Source organism: Solanum dulcamara, chromosome 6 (genome assembly GCF_947179165.1).
Source record: "Solanum dulcamara chromosome 6, daSolDulc1.2, whole genome shotgun sequence".
Taxonomy (NCBI): Eukaryota; Viridiplantae; Streptophyta; class Magnoliopsida; order Solanales; family Solanaceae; genus Solanum; species Solanum dulcamara.
In genome coordinates this window covers 26544060-26558154 of record NC_077242.1, presented here as the reverse complement: position 1 = coordinate 26558154, position 14095 = coordinate 26544060, and the positions used below count along the sequence as shown (strand labels likewise).

General features: G+C 36.3%; 1 pseudogene; it reads left to right on the top strand.

Moving 5' to 3' along the window:
• The first annotated feature begins 759 nt into the window (after positions 1-759).
• On the top strand, positions 760-881 carry LOC129893542 (5S ribosomal RNA; annotated as a pseudogene).
• The last annotated feature ends 13214 nt before the right edge of the window (positions 882-14095 follow it).

The window sequence follows — 14095 nt, the reverse complement described above, 5'->3', positions numbered from 1 at the left end:
TATGATATGAATATATATGTTGTCCCTGTAAGGCATTGTTGGCATTTTCTACGTGCAGGTGTTGAGATAGTAAGAAATACAAAGGAAACTCTGCCCAAATCTTCCTAGAAATAAAAGGAGAAGGAGATACAAGGTTGTAGTATGCCTTGTCCATAATAAGAATGAGATTTGACTAAACTACAAGTAAGGCTGACCTTGAGAAATAAGTTAATGACTGAAGTGATGGTAATAGTAATGAGAAGGTCAATATGGGTATGGAAAAAGAATATGGAAAAGACTGGTGAGACTAAGGGATGATTTAAAGATGACACCTAGATCTGGATAGAACGACATATTAAGGCACCGACTGAGTTGATACAATGGGATAAATGGTGACAAGCTAATTAGTAATTGGGATGAATGGAATGTGGCTTTAAATGCACTGCTACATTAAGGATATTACTCGAGTACCAGTGTTCAAGACTGGAGTTGGTACTGTATATTGAGGATTCTAAGCACCTTATGATTGTATTAAGGTTTCGTACATAGGTAACCTAAAGTATAGGTGATGTAAAGGAAGATATGGAAATAGCGCAGTATACTAAATAGGTTTGAAAGGAATCATATGCATTTGGAAAGTTAGAAATAAACAGACAATGACATGGATACATCCTAAAGGAGGGAAGTGGACAAGAGAAGTACAAGCATAAGAGAAAATTAACTGACGCTATCATATGTAAATGGGAATGCTTAAACTTCAAACGAGGTCCCATAAAGGATGGATGCGATCATACCAGCACTAACGCACCGGATCTCATCATAACTCTGAAGTTAAGTGTGCTTGGGCGAGAGTAGTACTAGGATGGGTGACCCCCTGGGAAGCGAAAGAGGAAATGAAACACAGGTATCTGTACCTATTCTCTACGTCTACAAGTGATCCTAACCTTTGGAACTTTTATATTGATTGCTTGATAAAAGTATATGTTATGGAAACGAGATAGAGGAATTCTCCATATAGTCGGTATAAGATTGTGAGGAAGGTTTTGGTTCACATTTAAGGACGAATGTTCTAAAGGCGGGAAGGATGTTACACCCCATACTTTGGTACGTTGGAACGCTCCTTAATCTTCTTAAGTTTCTGGGAAGGCTCTTAAGTTTCTTAGAAGTCGTCATGTGAGTCGTATAATCTATAACGCTATCAAGTAATCCTAAGGAAAGGAGAAGGAGATACTCCATAAGAGAGAAGATTTGAAATGGGGTTATAAGAATCCGGAAGAAGTTGGAGGTTAAGTAGTGAGTCGTAGGACTCAACTTACATGTGAAAGCTATTACTTGGGACATTTTACATAGTAAGCTACTTGAGTACACGTCGAGCTTAAGTAGCAAGGAATACATAGGCTCTTGAAGTGAGACAAGATTAGAGCTCACGAAAGAGAAATAAGGAAACGATGTGCCTACTCGAAACAAGTAGGTGATTCACCTACTTGGACAAGTAGGTGATTCACCTACTTGGACAAGTAGGTGATGCACCTACTTAGGGTTAAGTAGGTAATGCAGTAGCTTGGGGTGGACCCCCACCTTCCATGTGGCAGTATATGATTGGTTGCATGAGATGATGTGGCTGCCTAAGGGCTTGACATGTGTCACTCTCCAAAAAGGTTATATACATGTGTAAAGATGACTAATATTTACTTTGGACTTCATTTTACAACCAGAAAACGTGAAGAGAGGGAGAGAAAAACGTGAAGAACAAGAGAAAGAGAGCCGGCTCAATTAAAGGCAAGGTTTTAGATTTTGCTCCGTAAATTAATTATTTAAGATATCCTATGGTTATATAGTGGTGTTTAATAACGTAAAATCTTATTTTGGTGCAGCAAGGAAGAGATACAAATAGTCCGTTAATTTTCAACATGTTAAGAGAACTTCTGAGACAAATTTTAGCAAGGTATGGCTTGGTTCTCTTCTCCCAAGTTTTGGTAAGGGTCTGTAAATGATATGAAGGTGTTAATAATTAAATTTATAGTTTGTATAAGCACAAAACGGATAGCAAACAGCCACAATATTTCAGCCGCAATTAACGAATTTTTGAGGCGAGTTTTGGCAAGCTTTGGCCAATTTCGGGTAAGGTAAGGATTTTTCTTTAAATTTGGAGTTTATGGTGTGTTTATGGAGTGTATTAAACGTTTTATATGTGGCTGTAAATATAGAAATTTTATAAGGATGCTTGTTGTTAGAAATAAACTAAACTAAGGTCGTTATAGTAAAATCGAAGTCGAGTAGTGTGTTGTGGTTGTTGTGTTGTGCTTACACGTGGTTTGATTGTGTGCTTCAAGGCTGAAAAGTTTTCTAAAATGGGTGTAGGTTCTTCTTGTTGCATCCACATGACCCTCCATTTCGTAGGGTTAAAGGTTTTATGAAATAGAGACTAAACACCCTATTTTGGTATCGTAGTTTTGAACGAGTTGTTTGGAGTTTGTATCTTGTAATGTTGAAGTGAATTACTTGTGTATATGCTGCAGGTTGTTGTGGTTGGTTGGCTATGGTAATTAGGGGTGTAATTGGAAGTTCGGATAGGGCATGTTATAGGGGAGGTGCTGCCCAATTTCCGTTAACTCCTTAACTAACTAAGAAACTAGTAATGAACTAGTCTAAGGAAATCGATAAGGGATTGGTTCCTATAGGTAAGTGGTGGTAGAATTACAAGTTGGAAAGTTGAAGGTCACTAACTTTAGAATTACTTTCATGTTAAATAGGTTCAAGAGACGACGAGGCAAATGTGTTAAGAGTAATCCGTAAGAGGTATGTAAATCTAACGTTTCCTTCTTTTGGCATACGTATGTAAGGCTCATACTTTCTTTTGGCATGTATTCGGCATAAGTTTATTAAGTTTATTCTATCTCTTGGCATGGTTTGGGCACAAGTATGTAAATCTAATCTTCCTTTTGGGCATGGTTTTTATAAAGTGAGTATATGACTTTTATATGGTTCCATAGAAGTTCCTATTGTAGAGCCGCTAGGATGGCCAACTTCTTGATTTTTCCAAAAGATATTTTGTTATGTATTGATATGTTTATATGATTCCCAAAGGTTCTATTTTGATATAACCCATTGTAACTTTTAAAAGGTACTGGATATGACTCTTGTCTTGATTTTTGAATGATAGCTTATTTTAAGTACCCCATCGAGTCTCAGATATGATTTAAATTGTATCTAGTTTCTCACTACTCCACTCGTCGATGCCTCAATGCTTCTTTCACTAAGCCCAGTCCAGGATTTGTTATCATGCGTACTTCTCTGTGTTGTTCGCCATGCCCCAACGTGAGGGGGCAGGTACGACCTGTACATGGGATTTGTGGAGTTATGATGTGCCATATACACATATGATATGATATGACCATCTGATATGATATGATCTGTTATGGAGATATTACCTACTCTGGAATTATGATATGTTGTAGCGCCGGTGACAAGGTGGCGACCACGATTTGTTTTTTCTGTATACCTCATCTGTGGTTATAATAAGCATTTTGATATTTCTAGATACTTTGCTCATTTTTACACATTCTGCTCTGGTAATGACTTTACTTATTACAGTCCATGCTTTACATACTCGGTATATTTTTCGTACTGACCCCCTTTCTTCGAGGGGCTGCATTTTATGCCCGCAGGTATAGACGCTCGGTTTTCTGATTCACTCTCTTAGGACATCCACCGTGTTGGTTGGCAGTGCTCCTTTGTCCGGAGCCCTATTTTGGTACTAACTTTTTTGTTGTACATTTGTACATAATGATTAAGGGTACAATGGGACCCTGTCCCATCATATGACTAGAATATCATTCTGTAGAGGTCTGTAGACTTGTGATGTGGGTTATATATATATATATATGTTTTGGGCTTGTGTTCAGTGACGGCCTTAACGGCCCTCTTGTGTGCCACATCTATTTTTGTGCGCTCTCTAGCGATCTATTTTGATTTTCTCATTTGTTTATTCTGCTAACATACTCAATGGGGATAAAGGTACATATGGGTGCCCAAATTGGGCACCAGTCAAGACCTATGGAGTTGGGTCGTGACATTTTCTTTGTTAGCCTTTTTCTTAGTTCATTTTATATTTTTTTCTTTATTCTGATGGTGTTGTTTAATGGCATGCCTTATGATATATAGAGTGATGACTTTCTTAATGGAAAATCATTAATTGGTTGTGAGTGTATTTTAATGTCATTGTGTGGTGAAGTCTAAGTAGCCATATGTCAGTACCTAAGAGATGTATGATTTTTCCTAATGATGTATTGGCTAATGGCTTTCTTAAGGACAAAATCATCTTCTTTTAGGAGATTGTAGCTTGGTTGGTGCTAGGAACATAGTCTTATATGTTTCATACTCCTCCGTTTTGAAAGTTGTATAGTTTGAATGATTTTGTGACAAGTCTTATAACTCCTTTTGTGACTTTTCATTCATTAGCGAGTTGAATGTTCAATGCCACTTGTTTGTTGAAATAGAAATATGATTTTGAATTATCTTGATTAATTTATATGCCATGTGTGGTGAGTTTTTGAATAATTCCTTATGTTCGCTTGTGCTACCTAGAACTTGCCTAGTTGTTCTTGAAATTTTGGCAACCTTATTACAGCCTTATCAATTTTGAACCAACATTCCTCTTTTGGAACCTTTATCCTCCTTGAACTTAAAATTGTAAAAGTAGAGGTTGAAAGACTAAGTTGGGGGTGTTATGGGAAAACCATGGAAGGGATGCCTATCACGTAAGAGCTTGGTAAAAAAAAGGAGATTGATGAATGGAGGAAAGATTTGTAAAGAATGAACAAAGTTTTGAAAATTAAGGAAACAAAGTGAATAAATGAATTTTTGAATCCTCAAAAAGATTTAGAATGGTTGTATCTGTAGAGAATTTTGAGTGAGTTGGTTTAAAAAAAGTGGAAATCATAAAAGTCGATGAGTTGTTGAGTTGTTCAACGGGGGTGTAGTCAATTATACCTAAATTATTTCCTAACCTTCCATAATCCTACATTACAAGTTCAAAAAAGTCCTTTGAGATTTCTAACCAAGCAAAGTTGAGTCAATGTTGATTGAAAATATGGGCAAGGCTTCGGTGTGGCATTTATGTTTATAAGATGTTTTATTGTGAGTGTAACTGTATGTGCTGTTGTCCCTAGTTTGTAAATACTTTGTGAGTATTTTTGGGACATTCCTTTCCTTGTGAGGGCATGTAAGTTGATTGAGTGGTGATCTTGAAAATTCTGAGTTGAATCAAGTGAGCATGTAAAAGAGCTAAAGAGTTGAGTCACTTGTTGAGTTTGATTTGTTGTCATTTAATCATTCTTTGTTTTTGAAAAATATACAATGAAAGTGAAGGGGGTTGTTTAAAAATTTCATATGGAATAATCGTTAATACCAACCAAAGCCATAATCATGATCCTTAATTTAATTGAAAGTGAGTTGTGCTAATGTGAATGCCTCTTGTGCTTTGATTTTGTTTTTCTTGAGGACAAGCAAAGTTTCTAAGTTCGGGGTGTTGATGAGTGGGTGATTTTCACTCATTTGGAGCAATTTAAACTCATGATTTTGTCTTGTTTATATGAAAATAGGTGCTTTTGATGAGGTTTTCTTCATATTATGCATGATAAGGAGTTATTAGTTACTTTGGGGAATAATGGAAGAAATCAAGTGAAAACGAGGCAAAAAAAGGCAAAAACTGGAAAAAAAGATCTGGCACTAAAATAGTCTTCGCGCATCACGATCCCAATCAACAAGTGTTAACTCTTCGCGATCACATGAAGACTGGTCGCAATCACTATTGCTTAATCAGCATTGACTCTGCGATCGTGGTCAACCATCGCGACCGCGATGAGTAATAGCATCATGCGCAGGGACAATTTTATAACTTCACAATTTGACCTCAAATTCACATCATACACTCATCAGTAGCCACTTTTTACAGCATTCCACATCACACACAACAAGAATACCTGAACACTCCATAGCTTGGGCTTAGATTTTCATAGCCAATTTCCAATAATTCCCTATCGGATTGGAGATTGAATTCTTAATTATAACTATTTTTATCCTTTCTTCATTTTCTTTCTTTGTATTGCATAAATTGTAGGTATAATTATCACAATAGAATTGGGGTTTTGTTCTAGAAATAGACAATTGATTGGGTTGTTGATTTTATTCTTTTACTTGTGTAATTAATTGAATATATTCTCATTTATGAATTTGGTCTTTGATTATCGAATCAATTTCATGTTTTAAATGCTTTCCTATGGATTTGATCACTTCTTGGACTTGTCCATTGCTTCTATTGAGCTTGAAAGAGCAATTGAGGTTGAGAAACGTTGATTAGTACATAATTTGAGGCTTAGCATCTTATACTTCGGATGTTATCTAGAAATAGTTTAATCTATACATTGCCTATGTTAAATCAATTGTATTGTAACTCAATTGGGTTCGTAAGAACTAATTGAGAAATATTTGCTTATATTTGAGAGGAATAGGTGGATAACTTAGACTATAGGCATATATGATTGTACCCATGATTGATTAAGATTGTATGAGATTAAGATGCAATGGATCATATGAATGATAATTGACTTCCCATTCACTAAATTCCCTTTGATTCCTTTCTTGGAAAGGCCGTTGTCTTTGTATCCATGTTCCCTTTCCCTTATCCTAAATTGTTACTAAAATCTACATATTATAATTGTATTGTTTGTTTCGGGTTCAAACTAGTGGCTTGTAATTCTTTATTTCTTCAATCGCTTACATATTAATCCTTGTGGGATTTGACCCCGACCTTACACGTTGCGTTTATATTGCTAGCGACTGCCTACACTTTAAATTATAAAGTTGTAGTTGAGCATTATCAACCATCTTTCCCTTGGGAGACAGCTTCAATTTTTTGGCAATCACTTTCTTCAACTCAACCAAAACAGGATCACTATCTTCCTTTTCCTTAACATCCATCACAAGATACGATTCAGAATAATTTTGATGAAAAACACCACCATCCTCTGAATCCACCAATTGCAAACCCAAATTAGTTAGCCTATGAGCATCTCAAACTAACTCCATCTTATAATCCTCAACACGGGAAATACTATTCAAGGACAACCTACTAAGAGCATTAACAACCACATTCGCTTTACTCAAATGGTATAACACACGCATATCATAATCCTTCAACAACTCAAGCCATCTCCTTTGTCGAAGCTTTAGGTCCTTTTGGTTGAAAATATATTGCAAACTCTTATGGTCGGTGAATACATCAACATTGACAACATAGAGATAGTATCTCCAAATCTTCAAAGCAAACACAACCACCACTATCTCCAAGTCATGAGCCGGATAATTCTTTTCATGCACCTTGAGTTGCCTAGAAGCATAGGCTATTACATTCCCATTTAAAATCAATACACAACCAAGTGCAACTCTTGAAGCATCACAATAGACAAAAAAACCATTGGAGCTTTCTAGTAAAGTCAACACCAAAGAGGATGTAAGCCTATCTTTCAAGTCTTGGAAGGTTTTCTCATATGCCTCATACCGTCGAAATTCTACCTTCTTTTGAGTCAAATTATTCAAGAGAGATGCAATGCAAGAGAATCCTTCCACAAACCATCTATAATAACCGGCTAAGCTCAAGAAATTTTTAATATCGGGAGAAGACAAATGTCTTGGCCGATTCTTTAATGCTTTGGTTTTCTTAAGATCCACCATAATACATTCACCGTAGATAATATGACCAAGGAAAGAGACTGAACTCAACTAAAACTCACACTTGCTGAACTTAGCAAATACTTTATGGTCCCTGAGGACTTGCAACACAATCCTCAAATGATCAGAATCCTTCTCTTTACTATGGTATTAAAAAAAAATATCATCAATGAACACAATAACAAACATAGCAAAGTATTGCTTGAACAGCTTGTTCATCTAATCCATAAAAGTTGTAGGAGCATTCATTATTCCAAAAGACATAATCAAGAATTCAAAGTGACCATTCCCAGTTCTAAAAGCCATCTTTGAAATGTTACATTCCTTTACTCAGAGTTGTTAATAACTCGATCAAAGATCAATCTTCTAAAAGTAGCTTGCTCCTTGAAGTTTATCAAATAAGTCATCAATTCTTGGATTCAGATACTTATTCTTAATTGTGACATTGTTTAATTGTCAGTAGTCGATACACATTTGAAGAGAACCATCCTTCCTTCTTTTTAAGAGAAATTAATCACCCCATGGAGAGATACTTGGTCTAACAAAACTCTTATCCAACAAATTCAACTGATCATTTTACTCATTAAGTTATGTTGGGGTAACTCGGTAACAAGGAATAAAGATAGATTGGGTATCAAGGAAAAGATCAATACCAAAGTATATCTCCCTTTAGGGAGGGATACCTGGGAGGTCATTGGGAAAAACTTCCAAAAATTCATTGACAACCGAAACTGACTCAAGAGTAGGAGCCTCGGAATTTGTTTCCCTAACTTGGACTAGATAATTGATGCAACCTTCAAAAATCATTTTCCAAGCCTTATGGAACGAGATGAATTGACTCTTAAACATGAAATTACTACCTTTTCATTCTAGGACTGGCTCATTAGGAAACTAAAACTTAACCACACGGGTTCTAAAGCATAAAGAAGTGTAACGTGCATGAAGCAAATCAATAATGAGAATAACATTGAAATCAGTCAATCGAGTTCTAAAAAATCAACATAGGTGATTTTATGAAAAACTGAAACTTGGCACATTCTATAGACTCTCTTTGCAATGACTTAATCACTAATAGGAGTATAGACTGAGAAAAGCTATAACAAGATCTAGGGACTAATAATGAATTTCATAGAAACATAAGGAGTCAAAAATTATAGAATATCACTAGGATCTAACAATGCATAAATATTAAAGTCAAGGACTTTCAACATACCAGTCACAATATCGAGTGAAATCCTCTAACTCCTGATTAGTCTGTAGAGCATAAAATCTATTTTGGCACTAACTACCACCCAAAGTAGTACCAAACTGATACGATCAGCCCATATTAGTCTGAGCATGAGTCTAGGCTTGGGGTTGACCACCACTTGTACAAACCTTAGCTTGATGACCTGGTTTACCATACCTATAATTTGCATCTCATCCCGCTAATCATTCTCCCTTGTGGTTCCTCCCACACTTCTTGCATGAAGGGATGATTTGACCACTAAGGCTCCTCCTAGAACCTTAGGATATGGCACTCTATCCTTTTAGACCTTTGGTACCAGATTGTTTAAAGAATTTTGATCGGAGTATTTTTGGTAAAATTAAGGATGGCCACCATTTCTGGACTTTCCATAAGAGTATCCACCATTATCGGTTTAAGCTCTCTTGGACTACGTTCTTAGCCGCTCCTTCGCTTCTCCTCCTTTATGTGTTTGGCATGCATTATGAACCTCGAAATGTCCATCTCTTTGATTAGCATAGTGGTTCTATATTCTTTGATCGCCAAGTCGAACACAACCAAAACAAACTTTCTCACATGAGTCTGTGGATCGATGACCATGAAAGGAGCATATTTTGACAACTTAGCGAACTTGAGGACATACTCCCTCAAAATCATATTACCTTGGTGCAGGTTGATAAACTCTTGAATATAAGCTTTCCTCAACTCCAAAAGAAAGAAGCAAATGATGAAAGCACCCTTGAACTCTTTTCAATCAATAGAACTAATATATATACCCCTCTCTCTTTTCTATTTATCTTACCAAACTTGTGTAAACCTGTTGAGTTGATACACTGCTAAGTTCGTCTTTTCCACCAGAATAACAACCATGATATCCACAATCTTCACTATCCTCTCAATGAATTCTTTTGGATCCTCATCCACCTTAGAGCCATGAAATTGGGAGGGTTAATATGAGTGAAATCACAGACTCAGCTAGCCACCGTACCCATATTTAGGTTCATGGGAGCTTCTACTTCTCTTTTGGCTTGACCATCCATGGCTTGAGCAAGAACTTGAAAAGTGGTTCAAAACTTTGCATGAGAGACTTGCTCATTCAAGGGGTTATTTAGAGCTTGTTGATCCTCCTCAAAATTCCTTCACATGGGGATTCTTGGTAGAGGTATAGCTCTAAAATCGTAAAGAGAAAGTGTTAGAGGGAGAAACCTTAGAGTTCAACTCTATCACATAATAAGATCACGAAAGAAGTGAAGTTTTTCCTAAAATGCCTCATAGCCTCTTATTCCTAGATGTGACATGCTTTACAATAATGAGCAAAACTCTACTTGATGCGGCATGTTAGACTCCCTAGGACACTTTAAACATTGTGTTCTGATACCAATTATGTCATAATCCAAGCTAGACCCTAGGTGTGATACGGTGATTAGAATATTGAAGGATCCTAACCGAGCCTCTTAGCATATCATACATGAGCATACATAAGGTAATTAAATTAATAAGAATAAAACATATATGCAGAAGTAAAACTTCAACATGAATAGTCTCAATAAATAAGTGTAAATCTCAAAGGGAAAGACAACATAGACTATGAACATCTAACATGCCTCTACTTAGTCAAGATAGGGGCATAAGACAAGATCCTATATCACCAAAAATTAAAATATAAATTCATGAAATGATGAAAATATAAATGTTTCATCCTCGAAGAATAAGGACTCACCAACCATAAGAAAGTAAAGATCAACTCTAGCCACTAGTGGGGGTGTGCAATGATTATCGGTCCTTACATTATGATACAATATAGGCAAAAGTATGTGTTAGTATATGGAATGCACTAAGTATGTGAGAAGTATGCATGTATAATATGAATGTGTGATGTATGACCAATATCATAAAAGCATGAGTAAAACATGAAAGCATTTGAATAATATCATAATCATGTGGTCAATTCATTATAAACATCATAAGTACTTATATCATCTTATTATACCTTGGTGTGAGATATGATCATCACCTAACATATAAGACCATCCGATCTATAACATGTAATATGATGTAACTTTCATATCGAGAAGAGAGAGGATACTTCGCAAAGGTAGACTCCATGAGAATCAATCTTTAACCTTGAGCAATGAGATCCACTAGCTAAGCCATATTGGCATGAACCAATATAGGCAATGCAGTTAGAGACTAAAGGTTGCTACTCGAATTTTCTTGGGTAGTTACTTGAGCTATCGGACTGAACCCCAACTTAAAGTCCTCTCGGTGCTTAGTCATTATCCCAATGAAAAGTCATAAATCATAGGCATTAACATTATTAGCAAAGAAAAAAAATAGATATCAATCATCATCATAAAAATAATAATAAGAGTAGCTCATTAACATGATTGATTCATAAGAATTTGTGAGTCGGTGAGAAAAGCCTTTCACCTCTTTAACGTGAGTGTATGAGGAAAACCCACCACAACCATTATACTTTACTTCAAATATCATTGATTTCATAGTTTTTCATCATTTATTACTTTCATAAGTCATTCATAAGCCTTGATAAACATTCATAGATCATTCATAGAAATTCCTTTATAAATCATGATCATAAATCCTTAAAATCATACTTGAAAATAGCATATAGCATAGATCCATGAAAATCAACTTTAAATCGTGCCATGTAACTTGAATTGTGCATAACTAGATAAATAATAATGAGATAAACCATAATTTAGATTAATCAATGCAATTTCATGAAAATTAGGGCTTAGAAGAAGAAATTTCATAAAGAGAATTGAAGAAACCTTGGAAATCTATGGATGGAAGGATCCATGGATGAATTCTCATATACTTTAGACTATCGAAGTCCTAAATTACACTTGAATGGAATACTTTAGCTTGACTCCCTTGAAATTATTTCTTTGAAGAAGAACACATTGGATATAATAAGTCCCAAAAAATCATCCACATACATTAATGAATCAATAAGAAAAATACCAAAACACCGCTAACTTAACTGAATGAAGGCACCTCAATGAGGGGTCACCACTGCCCATGAAAGTCACCACAGTCTATGGTGAGGGTCATAGTCTGAAGGGTGATTTGTATTTGCAAGGGGTTCCCTCCATGAAGACCACCATGGTTCGTGAAGTGCTCCACAGTCCATGGAGCTAGTAGTGGTCGTCACCCACATTAGGGGTCTCGGAGGGGTCAAGTTCATGGATGGTTATATGGTATATTCCATGGGCCGTAGAGCCCTTTGTAGATCCTTCTCCATAATTTCCCTGCTACATGTCACTTGTATGGCTAATTTCCATGGGTCATGGAGTGGAGTATGGCCTGTGAAGGGTCTCATGAACACCATCTGGTGCAAACTTTTAAGTTATTTCTATATTAAACTCCATTTTTCTGACTTTCTAACTTTTGAAGTCTTACAAAACTCCAACTAGGGTTTATGCAAATGTAAACATGAACCCATTACCTCAAGAATCAACTTATCAAGTATAATATAATATAAATACTAGAACTTTAATAACGAAGTACTTAAATGCATCAAGATTCACTCTTATGGAATTAGAAATGCGAACTCATAACTCAATTTGAATTTATGAACAAGTAGGGCATGAGGAAGAACTTATTCCAATGTTATGATAACTTTACATGTTGAAAAGAAGACAATCTATGCGAAAATCGATGACCTCGCTTGAAAACATTAAACCCTAGTCGTTCTTCTTCTCACCAATCCTTTCTCACAAAGTTCCAAGTGTAATGATAGAAAAACCACCTTTGGGTACTGATAAGGGACCAATTATAGTCTCAAAACTATTTGGATTAAGTTAGGGAAAAGTGGGGAAAAGAATGGAATACCCCTCATTAAAATAGATTAGGCCATCTATGGGCCCCTTCTTATGGATGATAGGACTTTCTACAGACCGTTGAAGGTTGATCATAGAAGTTGTGGTCCAAAATTAGACCACACTGGAAATTCCTCTTGTGGGTCTAGACCATATTTCTATAGATCGTACACCCTTCGATGAGTTATTTTGCTAATTCATAGGAAGGGTTCTGAGGGCCCTTTGAAAGTGAAGTCTATGGTCCATTTTCTATGGCTCATACAAAGTCGTACAGGTTATCATTTTGGTTGTAGTTGCGGTCCTTGAACACTCGATGGGTCATCCTAGAAATTTTTCTTGCACGCCAAAAGTGTCAAGGGGTTTTACGACCAAGTCCTACAGTTCGTAAAACACTCGACGGGATGCCCTGGCAATTTGTCCTGCACAACAAAAGTTCCATGCTTCATAACTTCACCTACGATCCTCCCAATGGTTCGAATAACCTTCTATGGATCATAGAGTGGGTCATACTCTCTAACAACTTACTCTTCTCAGCCTTTGCTCAGACTTTCTCTAGGTCTTTGAACTTGGTCTAGTCTAGAATAGTATGGAGTGTTATAGGTGAAATGAGCACCTCTATCTAAAATGATGGACTATGGATCTCCATGAAGTGTGACTATCTCATGGATGTATAATATAATACAGTCCTCTACCGAATCCGTAGTGTTAACTTGCAAGAAATGGGTTGATTTAGTCATCCGATATACAATCACCCAAATTAAATCATGTTGTCGGTAGGGTAAGCATGTAATGAAATTCATATTGATCATTTCCCATTTCCGCTCTAGAAGTCCTTTATTCTTAGCCACACCACTAGTGGTGCTCGACTTTGACATGCTTATATTTTGGGAACTTAGAAATAAAAATTTGCAATATTTCTCTTCATGCCACTCCTCCAATAGAACTCTTTCAATTCATGGTACATCTTTTTGGAACCCGGATGAATTGAATATCCAAAACTATGGGCCTCTTCTCTGATCTTATCTCAGAGACCATCAACATTTGGTATACACAGTCTACCTTTATACCTCAACACACCATCTCCCCCTTGAGAAAAATCCATCATTTGCTGCTTATGAACATCTTTTTTAACTGAAGTAGGATGAGTTCTTTGTCTTTTTTTTCCTTAACTTCCACCACTAATACTGATTCATACCCATTATAAACAATAACACCTCTTTCATCTCATTCCACAAGGTGGCCTCCCAAAAGTACAAGCCTATGGAATTCCTTAGAAAACTCTTTATTTCCTTCATCAACATGAGTGATTCTATGCATT